The 18366-nt window shown below is 45.9% G+C and overlaps 1 pseudogene; it reads left to right on the forward strand.

Annotated features, from left to right (window-relative positions):
- The first annotated feature begins 12761 nt into the window (after nt 1-12761).
- The window catches only part of LOC142217274 (polypeptide N-acetylgalactosaminyltransferase 3-like), a 46004-nt pseudogene continuing 40399 nt past the window's right edge, over nt 12762-18366 (forward strand).

Raw genomic sequence — 18366 nt, forward strand, 5'->3', positions numbered from 1 at the left:
GAGGACAGGATAACTTAGTTAGAGAATCAGCAATTACACAAACTGGCAGATTAGTGTTAGAAATCAGTAGAGGTAGGATAAGATCAAAGGAGTGAGAGGAAATCTGTGCTGTTGCTTACACAGACAGGACAGAGAACCCTTTCATTGCCAATAATTTCTTTTTGTCTGTATGTTGTTCAATAGAGCTGTTTCATCTATAAACACAATCTTTAAACATACTTTTTGCTGAGAAGACAATGCTGTTTATTAAAAATGTTTTGTTAAGGAGTTTTTGGTCAAAAGATTAGATTATTTCATTAAATACAGACTGCTGTTCTATCAACAAAGCACTGATCATGCCTGTGCAAATCTGCAAAAAAAAAAAATTCAATTTCATGTTTTCTTCTGTTCTGGTAACCATATATACTATACAGTGTGATGGAACTTTGTTAATCTGCTAAAAAGGTCACTGAATAAACAGCTTTTTATGTGCAACTGTTCACAGTTGAGTAGTAGAGATGAGCGAACAGTAAAATGTTCTAGGTTTGATATTCGTTTCGAGTAGCCCCTCAATATTCGACTACTCGAATCGAATTTCGAACCCTATTATAGTCTATGGGGGGAAAATGCACACAAGCGGACATGCGCAGTCGGCTCTGCCAAGGCCCGATGCCTGGCAGAGTGACTGAAGAGCCGAAAGACGCCGCGGGGAAGCTGCACGGAGAAGACTTCTAAAGGTAGGAGAAGAACCAGCGTTGATTGGCCGACTGTATAGGATTTGGCCAATCAACGCTGGTTCTGCATAGAACTTTTACATTCGAACAGCGAGTGGTACTTGATCAAGTACGAGTATTTCGAATACCGTAGTATTCGATCGAACACCTACTCGATCAAGTACTACTCGCTCATCTCTATTGAGTAGTCTCCATTAATCTAAAAAAAATCTCTGTTATTTAACTGTTATTTTGTTGTGTTGTTCACCTAACAAAAACAGTCTACATTGCTCTAATCTAAAAAAAAAAAATCTTTTATTTAACATAAACTGGCTGACACGGATCTATTTTAATACTCAGACGAAAAAAGTGTAGATCCAGCATTCACCAGGTGATGAATCAATAAAACTTAACCTTTATTTTCAATCCATAAAAACAAATGTCACGTCCATAGGGAATAGAAGTGGATACAGAGTATAACAGAGCTACGCGTTTCGGAACATTGTTCCTTCCTCATGGCATTTTAATACTCACTGACTAGGAGACCTTTTAGTGGTTAGTGCATTTTTTTTTTTTTTTAATATGTCTTGTTAAAAAAAAAATGCCAATATTAATATTTCTACTTAATCCACTCCTGGCATTAGCTCAAAAACCTGCAACAGAATCTGCAACGAAAAATAAGCTGTGATTCCATAATGTGGGGCTTTAGCTTAATGCTGAGGCCCCACGTTGTGGAAACGCACCTTTTTTTGTTGCATATTTTGCTGTGTTTTTCTGAGCCTAAACCAGAAGTGGATTGAGCAGAAGGTAGAAGTATATGAACTTCTTCTATATTTTCCATTTCTTTTGAGGTAATTTTTAACTTTAGCTTTAAAAAAAAAAATGTAGCAAAATCTTCAACACAAATGCTGTGTTTTTGCAATGGGGGGCCTCAACCTTAGGCCTCCTGCACACGAATGGCACGGATGTGGTTTTCACTGACTTATACATTAAAAATGAATTGACAGGGCCACTAATGCAGGCAGAGATAGGACAGATAAAGGACTTGCTCCATAATTTGCAGCTCTTCAATTTGGCCCAGAAACAAAAAGAATGGCTGTGTGTATGGACCCATTGAAAAGTTTTGGTCCGTACTTTTATGCACAGTTGTGGATCAAAGGTATCATCACGTACATTACACTTTAGCAACCCCATGTGCCTCATATTAATAGCAGTTAACCCTATCATACCCCTAACATTAACCCATGTGCTTTACGTAAAGGTTACTGATATATGAGACACAAGCTATAACCCGCGACTTCGTTGGCGGCCCCCTGATGTCTGCGCAAACCACCTGCAGCGCGGGCCGTGGGCCCAACGCCCCTCTACTTGTGGCCAGAGCGGGCCTACCCCCAGTATCTTGTTCCCCCCCATCTCTGCCCCCAGTATCTTGTCCCCCCACATCTCGGCCCCCAGTATGTTGTCCCCCCCATCTCTGCCCCCAGTATGTTGTCCCCCCCATCTCTGCCCCCAGTATGTTGTCCCCCCCCATCTCTGCCCCCAGTATCTTCCCCCCCTATCTCTGCCCCCAGCTTTGTTTTTTTGCAGAGGTGGGGGACATATGCAGCTATCATGATAACATGTGGCAGTTCCTTTGGTAGGTAGTGAGATCTCATGCTCACAGCTGATAGTTCGGTATCTTGCATCAGCGCTATTGTCCATTAACCACAAAAAAATGCCCCAAATATCCTTCATCACAAGCCCTCCTCTTCCTTTCTTCTTACCACTGTGTTCTACTGCCCAGAGAGGTCTGAAGCCATCCAGGTAGACAGGGTGCTGCTCTCTTGCCAAGCTTCCATAAACACATGGGTAGGTGGGTGATGGTAGGTTCCCAGGTTGTAACAGAGTCCCACGTGTCCACAGTAAAAGAAAGAAATACCAGTCAGCTGTAGCATCTTCACACATCAGCAATAGACTCCAAAAATCATCTTCTTGAAAAGAAGAAGTCCACACTTCCATGTAGGTTTCTCCTCCATGCCACATGGTGTCCATGCTGTCCTTAGCTCTCTGGGGGGATGGTAACAGGCACATGTGCACAGGAAACTCCAGGTCTTGAGACTTGTCCATGCTTAACAATAGAAACAAAAGGAACAAAATACTCCACAGGATCTTCCATTTGATTTTTAGTTGCTAATTCATAGTGCTAGTTTACCAAAACATTGAAAGACCAGATCAAAAGAAAATACACCAAGCTGGTAAGCGCGATGCAGAGCATGTTGAAAAGTGCTGACAGCGTTTGCACAACAGCCGATTTATGATCGAGTAACCGGAAAAGCTACTTCGGCGTCACTGCTCATTGGATCTACAACGATTTGGAACGAAAATCAATTGCTATTTTTCTGCAAAAGGCTCGTCAGGGAACATTCTTACAAAGAAGTTGCTGCAGCTTTATAACACATGCATGAGAAGTTTGGTTTAAGCGTTGACAAAATTTCGTACACCGTCACTGACAGCGGCAGCAATTTCGTTTAGGAGTCCAACAAATTTGGTGAAGAAAATCCATGGTCTGATTTCTGTGCCTCTGAAGACGTCGATTCGGAAGATGAAGATAGTGGCCATGTCGAGGATGACGACTTACAAAGGCTGGACATTTAGCCTATGTTCAATTGTTCCATTTTTTGTTTTTATTAAATTTTTTGTTTAAATTTTTCAAGTATTTTAGTATTTTTAAAATACTTTTAAAGAGGTATTTAGTATTTGTATTTAAAATACTTCAGTCATAAGTATTTTGTATTTAAAGTACTTTCCCAAAGTATTTTCCTGAACACTGTTCTTCCCTTAAATACACTTGGCCCATTCTGTGGATAGATCATCACCAGTATACAAATGCTGTTGGTGCCAGAAAACCCCTTTAACTCTCCCTGTAATTAATTTACCACTTATTGCCAGGTTTCTCCAAAGATCAGAGTTTATCACAAGAGGTACTGGGGGGAGGGGACACTTTATGATTCCCTTAGCAAGATACCCATCTAACAAGTATAGACAATAGTCCAGAATGGACAACCCTTTGAGTCGGTGCAGTGACATTAACTTAGTAGCCCCCTGAACTTAGAATACACCATTATAAATGGAGATTGTGTTGTTGGTGTGTTACATCAGACAGTGAAGGCTGGATATATAAGTATACAGTATATAGTGAGCGGCTTTGTATTCTTGGATTTGATTATCAAACTACTGGAGGGCTTTCTCGCTTCTTCTTCATACCCTCAATACTGGGGAGTCCAGTCAGAACATAAGTGCAACTGAGCCCCCTCCTTACCCCCTGCAAATTTGCACTAGGGCTAGAAGCTTGAAATAATGTCTCTGTGAATGAAAGGATAATAGCAAATGTCTTCTAGGAATCTGTAGGGAGAGAACAGGACAGAGATGCAGTTTTCTGTCTTACTAAACAACACATGATAGTTGGGGACCCTGTTACAGATTCGCACTGTGACCAAGAAGCTTGAAGAATGAAAGAATAATAGCAAAAGTCTTCCTGGAATCTGTAAGTAGAGAACAGGACGGAGAATTCTGCCGCCATTCATTTTCTTTCTGGTTCAGTACCTCATTTATTATAAGGTGCGGTTTATTTACTGAGATTCTTTACATTAGGACTTTTTTTAATTACAAGCGCAAATAATACAATTCTCTTTAATTAAATTCAACAGACGGCCAAGGATTCTCTATTGCCCAGTGATTCAATATATGACTAATTTGGTCATGTCCAGGACCTGGCTCTGGCTGGGACATTACAATGGGGTTTGGACTATACTGGGGTGTGGTTGTTGTGGAGCTCACACATGACACTACGTATGTATTCACACAGGAACTGCTGTTCTCCTATCCACTGGGGGGTGGCCAGGGACCAGACACTTCACTTATCCCCATATTCTATGGATTAGGGATAAGTTTTGGTAGTGGGGAACCCCCTATAATAAAACAAATCCTTTCTAAATATTTACCAGGGTGAGTTTTTAAGTGCTGAATATTTCCCTTCTGTATTTTTTGTGTGTTTGTTGACACCTGTAGATTAGGATTATGGACGCACTCAGGGCTGTTTTAACACATTGATGGACATTGTGCAAAGTATTCATAACAGATCTCCCCATCAATATCACCTAGAAAACCCTGATCTACAAATATTATAATGCTTCCTCAATGGCCCCCACATAGTCTAACGCCCCTTAGTGGTTCTCACATATTACAATGGCTCCCTTGTGGCCCCATGCAATAGTCCCCTTAAAATGTTCCCCTCCAGGTTGCCCCCACAATATCATGTCCCTCCCACACTTACATGCCCCCTCAGGTTGCCCCCACAGTATCATGTCCGACCACCCCCCAGGTTGCCCCCATAGTGTTATACCCTGCTGTTGCCCCCACAGTTTCATGCCGTCCCCCTTTCACATTGCCTTCACAGTTTCATGTGGTCATCTTCCCCCCAGGTTGCTTCCATAGTTTTGTGTCCCCCACTGTATATATCAAAGAAAAACAATCCTTAATACTCAACTTTCCCCATTTTCCCATTCTCTCCCATCTGGTCCCAGAATCTTTAAGGAGTGTCAGGCGTGATTTTAGTGACATCACTACATCACACCACCTGCTGCCAGGACACCGAGAGCAAAGACAGTGACCGAGGGGTAAAGATGGGAGCAGACAGAGGACGCCAATGAGTTGGGGTACCACTGCCCTGGACTGCAGGACAGCAAATATAGGACTGTCCCACTTTCCAAAGGGGCCCCCACTATCATAGGGTCCAGTGCAAGTGCACCATTGGCCCTATGATTAAAGAGACCCTGGACTAACTGAACAGGTGACAATGTATTGTGGTTCTGTCCATCACAAATAGCCATGTATACCCAGGATAGAATATCTATAGTAGGACATGGCTACAGAGTTGAGGGTTTGTTATGATTAGAGAGTTTGTCCGAATACACCAACTCTTGTTCCTATGATCTATAAGAGGATTCTGTAATGTCCCAGAATGGCCATTACTTCTGTATACATTGGGCCTTTGTGTGGAACTGGCCAATGCTCTGCATAGGGATATTAGTTAGTACTGTCACCTTAAATAATAGTGTGCAATGGCTTCCTATGGGCATTACATTATACCACATCAGGTTGCTGCCTTCTAATGACCAAATTGGTACATTGATCTGTCTGCATAAATATTGGTTTATTCCTTGCCTGTATCACATGATCCTGCCAGCCAATGGCATCTACTGATGCCTCTGAAGGTTGTAGAATCTGCTAGATCTGCACCCCTCCCTCCTAGGAGAGTGTGTGGTTCCTTCAGTAGTGAGTTGGGGCTTGTCCTAAGACAGAACAGCATCGCCTCATCATCTCTCCCTACAGGAGATGAGCCCATCAGACTTCTACTCTGCTCATCTACTGCATTGTTCAGCTGCCAAGTCTTCTCCAGTAGTGCCGGCTGAGGTGTTTTATAAAGAGGTTGTATCCAAAGGTTAAGCCTAGCCAAATCTGCTAACCACTGATCCTGAGGTTGCCAGGTTGCTGCTGTGTACAAGAGTCCTTTGTAGTTCCTTGTAAGACTTGGGCAAGCTACTGTCCTGTCACCCAGTCCATACCAGAAGAGCATCTTCTCACAGGTATCTCAGAACCAGAGGGGATAATCCTATGTCCAGGGCTCCTTTGCCTGCTCCAGGCCTCTTATTAGTAACGCCAGCCTGGACACTATACAGCAGGGGTGCTACTATTTCAGCATGTGAGCTACTTTATAAACTGACCAAGGGATAAGATCTACTAGCCACTTCTTGTGGGCGGGGCGGTGCGTGAGAGCAGTAGACAGCTCTCCGGTGTCTGCTTGTTTACAGCGCAGGCTGAGAATCATCTCTGGACACTGGCAGGTCGGGGCCTTGCACTCGTTCGCAGTTTCAGAAATTGCAGTATGTCCGCTGCTTGTATTTTTTCCACAAGGTGTGGGTAGGATTCGCTAATCCATTTGCAGGAACTGTAAAACACTGGGATTCACCACATATAACAGAGGACCCAACACTGAACCCTGAGGTACACTATATATAACAGAGGACCCAGCACTGATCCCTGGGGTACACCACATATAACAGAGGACCCAACACTGAACCCTGGGATACACTACATATAACAGAGGACCCAACACTGAACCCTGGGGTACACTACATGTAACAGAGGACCCAACACTGAACCCTGGGGTACACTACATGTAACAGAGGACCCAACACTGAACCCTGGGATACACTATATATAACAGAGGAGCCAACACTGAACCCTGGGGTACACTACATATAACAGAGGACCCAACACTGAACCCTGGGATACACCATATATAACAAAGCACCCAGCACTGACCCCTGGGGTACACCACATATAACAGAGGACCCAGCACTGACCCCTGGGGTACACCACTTATAACAAAGCACCCAGCACTGACCCCTGGGGTACACTACATATAACAGAGGACCCAACACTGAACCCTGGGATACACCATATATAACAAAGCACCCAGCACTGACCCCTGGGGTACACCACATATAACAGAGGACCCAGCACTGACCCCTGGGGTACACCACTTATAACAAAGCACCCAGCACTGACCCCTGGGGTACACTACATATAACAGAGGACCCAACACTGAACCCTGAGGTACACTATATATAACAGAGGACTCAGAAGCAGTCATTGACCACTCGCTGGATATAATCCTTTAAAGGGAATCTATCATTGCCAAAAAAGTTTTTCAACTAAACACCATGTATTATTACCTATATAAAGGCTTTTCCAGCAGTACTTTTGTTCTTCAGATGTATCCAGTAGATTTTAAATTCTTTTAAACTCATTTTTCTTCTTTATTTTCAGCCTCCTCAGAGAGCACAGGGGGTGAATACTTTTGCTACAGAGTTCTATTGCGTCATCCTTCTGATCCCACCTATGCACCGTCCTCTTCTCATAGTTATGCGTTTGCTCGTGTACCATCTTGGATTTTCCAAATGAAGGAGGGTACTGAGCATGCCCGATATGCTCATCTAGTTGTATGAGCTTCTGAGTATTCCCTGTAGCTCATAGAACTACAAGAGCATACTGAGATTCTAGTGATGACTCTATCATGAAGATTGGGGGGAGACTAAGAAAAGAGAAGAGGACAGCACATAATGGTGCATAGGCGGAATCAAAAGGATGACCCAATTGTGCTCTGCGGTAAAAATATATTCCCCCTCTGCTCTCTGAGGAGGCTCAAGATAAAGTGAGTTTATTTGAAATCTACAGTATGCATCATTTTTGTCAATGACAGATTCCATTTAACCAGTCATCAATCTAATTCTAAACATATTTTCCAAGGTGGTGGACCTGATTTTACCCATTAAACATACAGTATATGAGGAACAATGTCAAACGCCTTTTCGAAGTCCAGGAACATGATATCCACAGCCTCCCCTCTGTCCATTATATCCACAGCCTCCCCTCTGTCCATTATATCCACAGCCTTCCCTCTGTCCATTATATCCACAGCCTCCCCTCTGTCCATTATATCCACAGCCTCCCCTCTGTCCATTATATCCACAGCCTCCCCTCTGTCCATTATATCCACAGCCTTCCCTCTGTCTATTATATCCACAGCCTCCCCTCTGTCCATTATATCCACAGCCTCCCCTCTGTCCATTATATCCACAGCCTCCCCTCTGTCCATTATATACACAGCCTCCCCTCTGTCCATTATATACACAGCCTTCCCTCTGTCCATTATATCCACAGCCTTCCCTCTGTCCATTATATGCACAGCCTCCCCTCTGTCCATTATATCCACAGCCTCCCCTCTGTCCATTATATCCACAGCCTCCCCTCTGTCCATTATATCCACAGCCTCCCCTCTGTCCATTATATCCACAGCCTCCCCTCTGTCCATTATATCCACAGCCTCCCCTCTGTCCATTATATCCACAGCCACCCCTCTGTCCATTATATCCACAGCCTCCCCTCTGTCCATTATATCCACAGCCTTCCCTCTGTCCATTATATCCACAGCCTTCCCTCTATCCATTATATCCACAGCCTCCCCCCTGTCCATTATATCCACAGCCTCCCCTCTGTCCATTATATCCACAGCCTTCCCTCTGTCCATTATATCCACAGCCTTCCCTCTGTCCATTATATACACAGCCTTCCCTCTGTCCATTATATCCACAGCCTCTTCTCTGTCCATTATATCCACAGCCTTCCCTCTGTCCATTATATCCACAGCCTCCCCCCTGTTCATTATATCCACAGTCTCCCCTCTGTCCATTATATACACAGCCTTCCCTCTGTCCATTATATCCACAGCCTCCCCTCTGTCCATTATATCCACAGCCTTCCCTCTGTCCATTATATCCACAGCCTTCCCTCTGTCCATTATATCCACAGCCTTCCCTCTGTCCATTATATACACAGCCTTCCCTCTGTCCATTATATCCACAGCCTCTTCTCTGTCCATTATATACACAGCCTCCCCCCTGTTCATTATATACACAGCCTTCCCTCTGTCCATTATATCCACAGCCTTCCCTCTGTCCATTATATCCACAGCCTTCCCTCTGTCCATTATATCCACAGCCTTCCCTCTGTCCATTATATCCACAGCCTCCCCTCTGTCCATTATATCCACAGCCTCCCCTCTGTCCATTATATCCACAGCCTCCCCTCTGTCCATTATATCCACAGCCTCCCCTCTGTCCATTATATCCACAGCCTCCCCTCTGTCCATTATATCCACAGCCTCCCCTCTGTCCATTATATCCACAGCCTCCCCTCTGTCCATTATATACGCAGCCTCCCCTCTGTCCATTATATACGCAGCCTCCCCTCTGTCCATTATATCCACAGCCTCCCCTCTGTCCATTATATCCACAGGCTCCCCTCTGTCCATTATATACACAGCTTACCCTCTGTCCATTATATACACAGCTTACCCTCTGTCCATTATATCCACAGCCTTCCCTCTGTCCATTATATCCACAGCCTCCCCTCTGTCCATTATATCCACAGCCTCCCCTCTGTCCATTATATCCACAGCCTCCCCTCTGTCCATTATATCCACAGCCTCTTCTCTGTCCATTATATCCACAGCCTTCCCTTTGTCCAGATTTCTACTCACCTCCTTATAACCTCTATATCACCCCTTTTAACCTGAGTTAAGTTGAGGGGGGGGGGAGTTAATTAAAGCCCTATATTCTTTCTTTCCTTATTACTTTTATTCCTATACATTTTGCTATATACTTGCTCAGTGTAGATTTAAAGGTCTCCCACTAAACTTCTGTATCACTTTTTGACAGTAGCTGCTCCCAGGCTATATCCTAAAGTGTAGCTCTTAATGTGGGAAAATTGTCCCATTTCAAATTTTTCCATGATCAATCCAAGGCTTCAAAGTCAATGCCAACATCACAAGACAAGGGAATATCTAGAAAATAAGCCAATCTCACTGCAACAACAAAACATAGCAGGCACCTGGGGTATTGAGAACAGACCTTAAATATTCCTTAAAGTGACATTAATAAGCAATGCTGCACACTGAGATTCCTTACACATATACTGCACTGTGGCCATTCCGGGTTACTGTAGCTCGGATACTATTCACTTATCTCCAGTTATCCCTTCATAACTGTAGAAACTTGATTTAAAAAAATATCCAATGGGTACCACTGCCCCACTGTCCTACAAAAGAAAGGAAGTTGGTGGAAGACAACAATCCTATTAATATTATAAATGTGAAAGTTTGTGAGTTTGGATGTTTGTGGCTTTGTGTGTTCGGATGTTTGTTAGTCAATCACGCAAAACCCGCTTGACCGATTTGGCTGAAATTTTCCACAAACATAGTTAATACACCCCATTGCGCAATAGGCTACTTTTCGTCACAATAGCGCACATACGTTTTTCCCAGGACCCCCACAAACCCCAAACTCACATCACTATCTCTGCAATCTCACACACTTTGGACCCCAATTTGGCTGAAATTTTCCACAAACATAGTCCCTACACTCGATTGCGCAATAGGCTACTTTTCGTCACAATAGCGCACATACGTTTTTCCCAGGACCCTTTGGATGTTCGGATGTTTGGCGGTCAATCACGCAAAAACCGCTCCACCGATTTGGCTGAAATTTTCCACAAACATAGTCCCTACACTCGATTGCGCAATAGGCTACTTTTCGTCACAATAGCGCACATACGTTTTTCCCAGGACCCTTTGGATGTTCGGATCTTTGGCGGTCAATCACGCAAAAACCGCTCCACCGATTTGGCTGAAACTTTCCACAAATATAGTCCCTACACTCGATTGCGCAATGGGCTACTTTTCGTCACAATAGCGCACATACGTTTTTCCCAGGACCCCCACAAAACCCAAACTCACATCACTATCTCTGCAATCTCACACACTTTGGACCATAGCAAGCCACAAAATTCATATTACCCCCTACAGCAGAGGTCAGCAACCCCTGGCACACATGCCAAGAGTGGCACTCCTGCCATATTTCACTGGCATGCCAGCAGCACAGGACCTGCAAGAGTTAAATAAAGTCTGTGCTAGAGCTGAGGCATAAGGACACTCCCCTTTGAGAGGGGTGCAGGAAACCCAGGGGGTGGAGCTTAGTCGCTCAAGTCTCTGCCTGCTATAGTGATAGCTCCTGCCGAAGCTGCTAGCAAACTGAAAGTAAGAAACACACAGCTCCCTTCCTATTGTCATTAATGTCAGGCATGGGGTTATTAGTTTAGTGTTAGTAACTCCATGTACCTCACATTAATAGGAATAAACCCCATCATGTCCCTCATATTAACCCCTGTGTGCCCCATATAAAGGTTACTACTATGTGAGACATATGGAGGTACTAATAAAAGACCTCAGTAATGAAGATACTTAATTATTACCTCCAAGTCTCTCACATATCAGTAACTGGAGATGAGCGAGTACTGTTGGGATCAGCCGATCTGAACAGCACGCTCCATAGAAATGAATGGATGCACCTGGTACTTCCGCTTGCCGGCTACGTCCATTCATTTCTATGCGAGCGTGCTGTTCGGATCGGCTGATCCCAACAGTACTCGCTCATCTCTATCAGTAACTCTTACACTGGGGTTAATGTGAGGGACATGATGGGGTTAATTGCTATTAATAAGAGGCACATGGAGTTACTAAACTGTCATGCACAGGGCCAGACTTTATGTTGCTTACTCAAGAGTATCCTGTGCCCAAAACTTACATGTACTGGCGGAAACTAACAAATCATACAATGTCGTATATTGAAGTATATTAACCTGAAATACCTCTGTCCCAAAGTCACTATGTACAGTTTATACCAACACCGTATAGCGGCTGAAATACAAATTACATTCAACACAAAAGTCTCATGTGCTCTCAGAATTACAGCAACAACAAGATACACAGTTACATTTTAGATCCCATACCTTATACACAGTACGAAAACCTTACCCGCGCCTGTATATACCCACTGCTACAATCACCGCAGATGAAGTCGCGGGTACCAGCTAGTGAGCAATAAAACCCTTCTGTCACAACATGGTGGAGAATGACAGCCTTAAACCAATAGATGAAGGGTTTCAGGTATGCTCACTATGGAATCTGTGCCTTATTGATGTATACAATGGCATCCATCCTCCGAGCCGTCTTCCTTTCCATTGTACTTGTACATTGCTGTCGTTGTTATCTAACAAGAGTTGGGTGCCTTAGTGGCAAAATGCCTTAGATTTTAGTAACTGAAAAGCATTACCCAAACCAACCCCATTTTGAGTCAATGTGGTCTCTCAAACTTTGGTGGTAATAGAAGAATGATGGATTGGTCACTGTGTTGTGTCTTCTGTGATGTACAGAGACTGTGAGACATATGTGGACAGAGCCTAAAATAACCAGATATTAGCCACATGCAATGACAGCTCTACTTGTAATGTCAATGAGTGTAATTCAGGAATATTTTATCTCTTTTTACAGATCTTCAGCTATAACAGCAGACGTTTAGATGACTTTACACCATAGACAAGTGGTTCTATCTACAAAGTGAGAAAACCATCATGCCCCGTCTTCAAAGGCTAATAGTCAGATACTGGAAATATTTCATAGCAATACTCATACTTATAGGATTTGTATTGTATCATGGAATAAAACCTAATAGAGACCTATATCCTGGGGAGTCACAGATCGTGAGAACGTTGGTCATCGAAAAGGAAGATGTAATATCTTTTAAAGTGGCAACGCCAAATGTGCAAATCACTGACCAGATGGACAATAGAGAAGATATCCAGTGTGGTTATTACACCAAAGAAGAACTCAAGCCCTACCTTGTCCGGCCTGCGGAGGACCCTAATGATCCAGGAGCATTTGGTAAACCTTATATAGAGGGCAAACTCAGCCCGGAAGAGAAAAGGTAAAAAGAGGAAGGACAGAAGAAACATCAATTCAACCTATTTGCCAGTGACAGAATCTCACTACACAGAGAAGTGGGGCCTGATAAGAGGGCTCGTGAGTATGTATTCATCTCCTTATCATTTCCTGCCTCTAAGATATCACTGGTGCCCAAAGGGTTACAGTCACGCAAACCCTGTGCAAAATGTACATTTTTAATGAGTGTTATACACCCGAGGGGGCGCAAATTGTCATGGATCCTTTTTTGAGAAACACAGCATGTGAATGTTAGCTGCAGAATCACAAGCCATTTCCCTATAGATTTATTAACCCCTTCCCGCCGATGGCATTTTTTGATTTTCGTTTTTATTTCTCTGCTCCCAGAGCCATATGAGGTCTTAATCTTTGCAGGACAAATTTTTATTCATGATGCCACCATTAATTATTCTGTAGAATGTACTGGGAAGCTGGAAAAAAATTCAGAATGGGGTGAATTTGAAGAAAAAATGCATTTCTGCGACTTTCTTACAGGGTTTGGTTTAACGGAGTTCACTGTGCAGCCAAAATGACATGTCCCCTGTATTCTGTGTTTCGGTATGGTTCCAGGGATACCAAATTTATATGGTTTTATTTACATGTTGACACCTTAAAAAAAAATCCAAAACTGTGTTAAAAAATTTTTTTTTTCTAAAAGTCGCCATATTCTGACAGACGTAACTTTTTATATGTCCGTGTAAGGGGATGCATAGGGCGTCTTTTTTTGGCGGGGCCGAGTGTACTTTTTAGTTCTACCATTTTCAGGAAATGCTATTCCTTTGATCACTTTTCATTCAATTTTTTTTTTTTTTTTTTTTTTATAAATTCTTTATTTATGAAAACAAGGTCACAGAGGAGAGAAAATAAAAGATATATGAATCAAAAACAATCACATAACAAAACACGGGGGACCCAACCATAACGAGGGTCGCCCGACGAATTCAAAGGCCGAACCTCACCACAACCAACAATACGGGGGAGGAGTGGCCGACACTGTGTCACTACATAAAATGAAAGAGGACGAAGGGGGAACAGAATGAAACAGGAGAAAACCATCTGGGGGGGGGGGGACAAGAGGTAAGCTAGGGAGGGGGGGGAAGGGAAAGAGAAACGGGGGGAAGCCAACAGGGAGGAGAAAGGAATAGGGAAAAAGGAGAAAAGGGGGGAGGGGGGGGGGAGTCCCGGGACACACCCACTCCAAGACCTCACCCACAGCCCACAATGGACCTGTATTGGTCAGAGCCCTGGAAGAGGATCCAAGGGGTCCAGGCCCCAAGGAAGACATCATAGGCATCTCGTAAGGACGCCGTGAGATCCTCCATAGCTTGGAGGTCCTCCACCTTGCGAACCCAGTGGCAAAGAGACGGGGGATTAGGGGATTTCCACAAGGCCGGGACACAGGCCCTAGCTGCGTTAATCAGGTGTCGAACTGCAGACTTCCGGTAGGCCTTGCGGGAGACCCCAGACAGATGAAGGAGGAAGCAGGCCGGGGAATTCGGCAGATCAGTCTGAAAAATTTGGGACGTTAAACGATGGACACCATCCCAGAACTCTCTCAGAACTGGGCAGCTCCAAAAAACATGGAGAAGTGTCCCCTCCTCCGAACCACATCGCCAGCAAAGAGGAGAGGCAGACGAGAAAAATTTATGTAGAAGGGAAGGGACATGGTACCACCTAGTAAGGATCTTGTAGCCCGCCTCTTGGTATTTACAGGCCAATGAGCTCTTGTGAGCAAGCTCCAAAATTCTAGAGCAGTCCGCGTCCGAAAAGGAGAGGTTAAGGTCAGCCTCCCACTTGGAGAGGAAAGAGGGTCTGTGGTCCGGAGGAGGGGAGACCAAAAGGGCATAAAACTCTGACAGGGAGTGGCGTTGAAGGCCAGTGCCAACACAGGCTTTCTCAAAGCTCGTAAGAGATCTATCAAGACATGTGCGAGATACCTCGAGAGACATCCAAGGAGGGGTCTAAAGCCAGATTGAAATCCCCTCCAACCAAAAGGGTCCCTTCAGCAAAATCGGATAATTTATCTAAGATGCACTCTAGGGAACCAATCTGATCCGAATTGGGAAGGTAAAGATTAGCGAAGGTGAATAAGGTGCCCGCCAATTCCCCCTTAACAAACAGGAACCTACCCGAGTTGTCCGAAAGAGCTGCTCGATACTTCCAAGCCACCGAACGCCCAATTAAAATGCTAACTCCCCTAGACTTGGATTCAGAAAAACAGCTATGATATACGTCAGGGTATCTTAGAGAGGAAAGAGAGGGGACAGAGCCCTCCCTAAAGTGTGTCTCCTGCACGAAAGCCACAGCCGTTCTCTTACTCCAGAGCAATCGCAAGAGGGAGGACCTCTTTTCAGGAGTATTAAGCCCATTCACATTAATGGAGGAAAAGGTCAAAGAATCCATGGCAGGGGGCCCGGGACCACCCCCAGGGGGAAGGGAGAGGAGGGAAGGCGAGGGGGGAAACAGATGAGGGAGGGGGAGGGAGGGGATCAGGGAAGAGAAGTGGAAGGAATGGGCGGGGGGAGGGGGAAAAGGGAGGGGCAGCGAAAAGAGACGAGAGGGAAAAAAGTAGACAAACAAACAAAAACAAGAGGACAAAAAGCAAACACCTGCTAGAACCGAGCTTAGCTAGCCCAAGCTCGGGCAAACACCAATCAGTGGGAGAAAACCCACTAGAGCAGGTCTCAGGGGCACGCCGCAGAATGCGCCCAGAGAGCCGCTAGAACTAACTAAGTGGGGAGAGGTAGTTCAGAACTCAGAGCTACCCATTCCCACACCGGCAACACAGCAATAATGAAAAAAGAAAAGGGGGTCGCAATTGAAAGCCAGCTGAGGGGGCCAGCCACAATTATAGAGAAGCAAACAGCCCATACCCCGGCCAACCCGGGCGCCCCGTGGAAGAGGCAAACAAAAGGAGCACTCCCAAGCAGGCCACCGTACGGCGAAGCCTCAAAATGTAGAGACAACGACGCAGGGAGAGCATACACGGAGCAACCCTGGCAGGCCGGGGGGCAGGAAAGAGGGCGGGCAACGCCGCGAACACACAGGGGGGAGGGGGGGGACAAGAATCCACCCCATGCACCCCCAGGGCACAAAACTTAGCATGAGGAACAAATCACGGGGGAGACAAAGATACAATAACGATGAAATACAAAAGAGCATAAAACAACGAAAGTCAAGTGGCCTCGGAGGGCCCAGCACAGTCTAGACTATCGGCCCAGATGAAACGTTCTCCAGAGGGGCCCCCAAGGGGTCCATCCCACGGCGTCCCTGTCGAGGCAGTGGGGGTGAGGAAGGGCCAGCAGCAGATAGAGGGGACGGGAGTGGGAACTCCAGCCAGTCCGGCAAAGTTAAGTCAGAGATGTCAAGAAAATGGGCGAGATCCTCCACCTGGTCAGGGGAATGTAAAGCGAAGTTGGCGCCATTTCGGCGGATCAGGAGATGAAAGGGGTGACCCCAGCGATAAGTAGCTCCAGAGTCCAGGATTTTGCGGAGAGTAGGCTTCAGAAGACGCCGCATCGCCAGAGTGCGGCGGGAAACATCAGGGAGAAGGGTAATAGAGCCATCTAGGAACGGAACCGGTCCATGGCGCCAGGCCGCCTGAAGAATGTCCTCTTTCTCTTTGTAAAAATGCACCCGGCATAGGACATCCCTAGGATCAGAGGAGGAGGTTCTTTTAGGTCCGAGCACACGGTGGATCCTATCGATATTGATCTCTGTATCCATCGGTCGGGACAGAACGGTGTTGAAAACCGAAACTGCAATAGAGCGGAGCTCTTTGGTGGCAACAGCATCAGGGATGCCCCTCAGTTTAATATTGTTCCGGCGACCCCGATTCTCCTGATCGTCTACTTGTAGGATGAGATGGCGATTAAACGTGCGTTGAGTAGATAAAGAGTCCTCCACTGCAAGGAGTCGTTGATCGATAGAATCCGTGCGTTGCTGTTGAGACGTAACAGAAGACGAAAGGGAGTGAAGGTCCGCCTTGAACCCTGTCAAAATCTTGTCTTGTTTCTCCTCCACTCTGCGCACCATAGCCTCTATGTCTTGTTTAGTGGGCATAGCACGGAGCAATTCCAAGATATCCGATAACTTAGGGCGTTTAGGTCTCCCCTGAGACAGGGAGGCATGTGAGGAAGAACCAGAGGAATCAGAGTCCACGGGGCCGGAGGGGCCGCCGGAGTAGAAGAAAAATCCAAATCACAATCCGGGGGTCGCTGAGGCCTTTGGGGGTCATCCCAGGTGGATAGGGAGGAATGCAGAGTTAGAGAAACTGACCCAGGGGGGGTCCCAGGGGGGAGAACCGCAGGCAGAGTGGAGGAGGCCTGGAGGGTCAGAACCTGGGCCACCGGAGCCAGGGGATCATCAGGGCCAGGGACCAGAGCTGTGGAGGGGGCCAGGAGAGGAGGCAGACCAACAGTGTCCAGGGGGAGAGGGGAGCCATGTTCCTGGGGCATTCCACCACACTGGGGCACAGGGGCAGCAGGGAGCGTCCAGGGACAGCCAGGGCCAGGCACAGTGGAGAGTGAGTGGGGGAGGGGGGCCATGCGGTCAGAGGAGACAGTCCCAGATGCAAGGCATACCTTGTCAGTAGCAGCCCCAGGAGTCCCCATGCCAGGGGAGAGCAGAGCGGAGGCAGGAGAGGAGCCGGACAGGTCCGTAGCTGGAGCCGACCCAGACGGACGGAGCGAGGAGGGAGCCGGAGCTTCAGGCTGCAGGCAGGGGGCGCGCGCCGGCGCCATTTTGGAAGTCCCCGCCGGAGAGCTGGAAGAGGCTGCAGCGAGGAGAAACCTCGCTATCGGGGGATCCATGCGGGCCGGAGTGGAGGATTTTCGGCCCACCCGTCGGACCATCGCGTGGCTGGAGACAGGAGAACGTTGGGACCGGAGAGAAGAGGTGAGTTGCCAACGGGGTCCGGGAGCTCAGAGAGACCGCGTCTTCACAGCGCCATGTCCTAGGCCACGCCTCTCATTCAAATTTTTATCAGAATCAAAACAGTGAAAAAACGGAGGTTTGGCACTTTTGACTATTTTTCCCGCTACGGCGTTTACCGAACAGGAAAAATATTTTTATAGATTTGTAGAGCGGACGATTTCAGACACGGGGATACCTAACATGTATGTGTTTCACAGATTTTAACTACTTTTATATGTGTTCTAGGGAAAGGGAGGTGATTTGAATTTTTAATACTTGTTATATTTTTTTATATTTTTTTTTACTTTTTAAAAAAGGAGGTCT

This window comes from Leptodactylus fuscus, chromosome 8 (genome assembly GCF_031893055.1).
Source record: "Leptodactylus fuscus isolate aLepFus1 chromosome 8, aLepFus1.hap2, whole genome shotgun sequence".
Lineage (NCBI taxonomy): Eukaryota > Metazoa > Chordata > Amphibia > Anura > Leptodactylidae > Leptodactylus > Leptodactylus fuscus.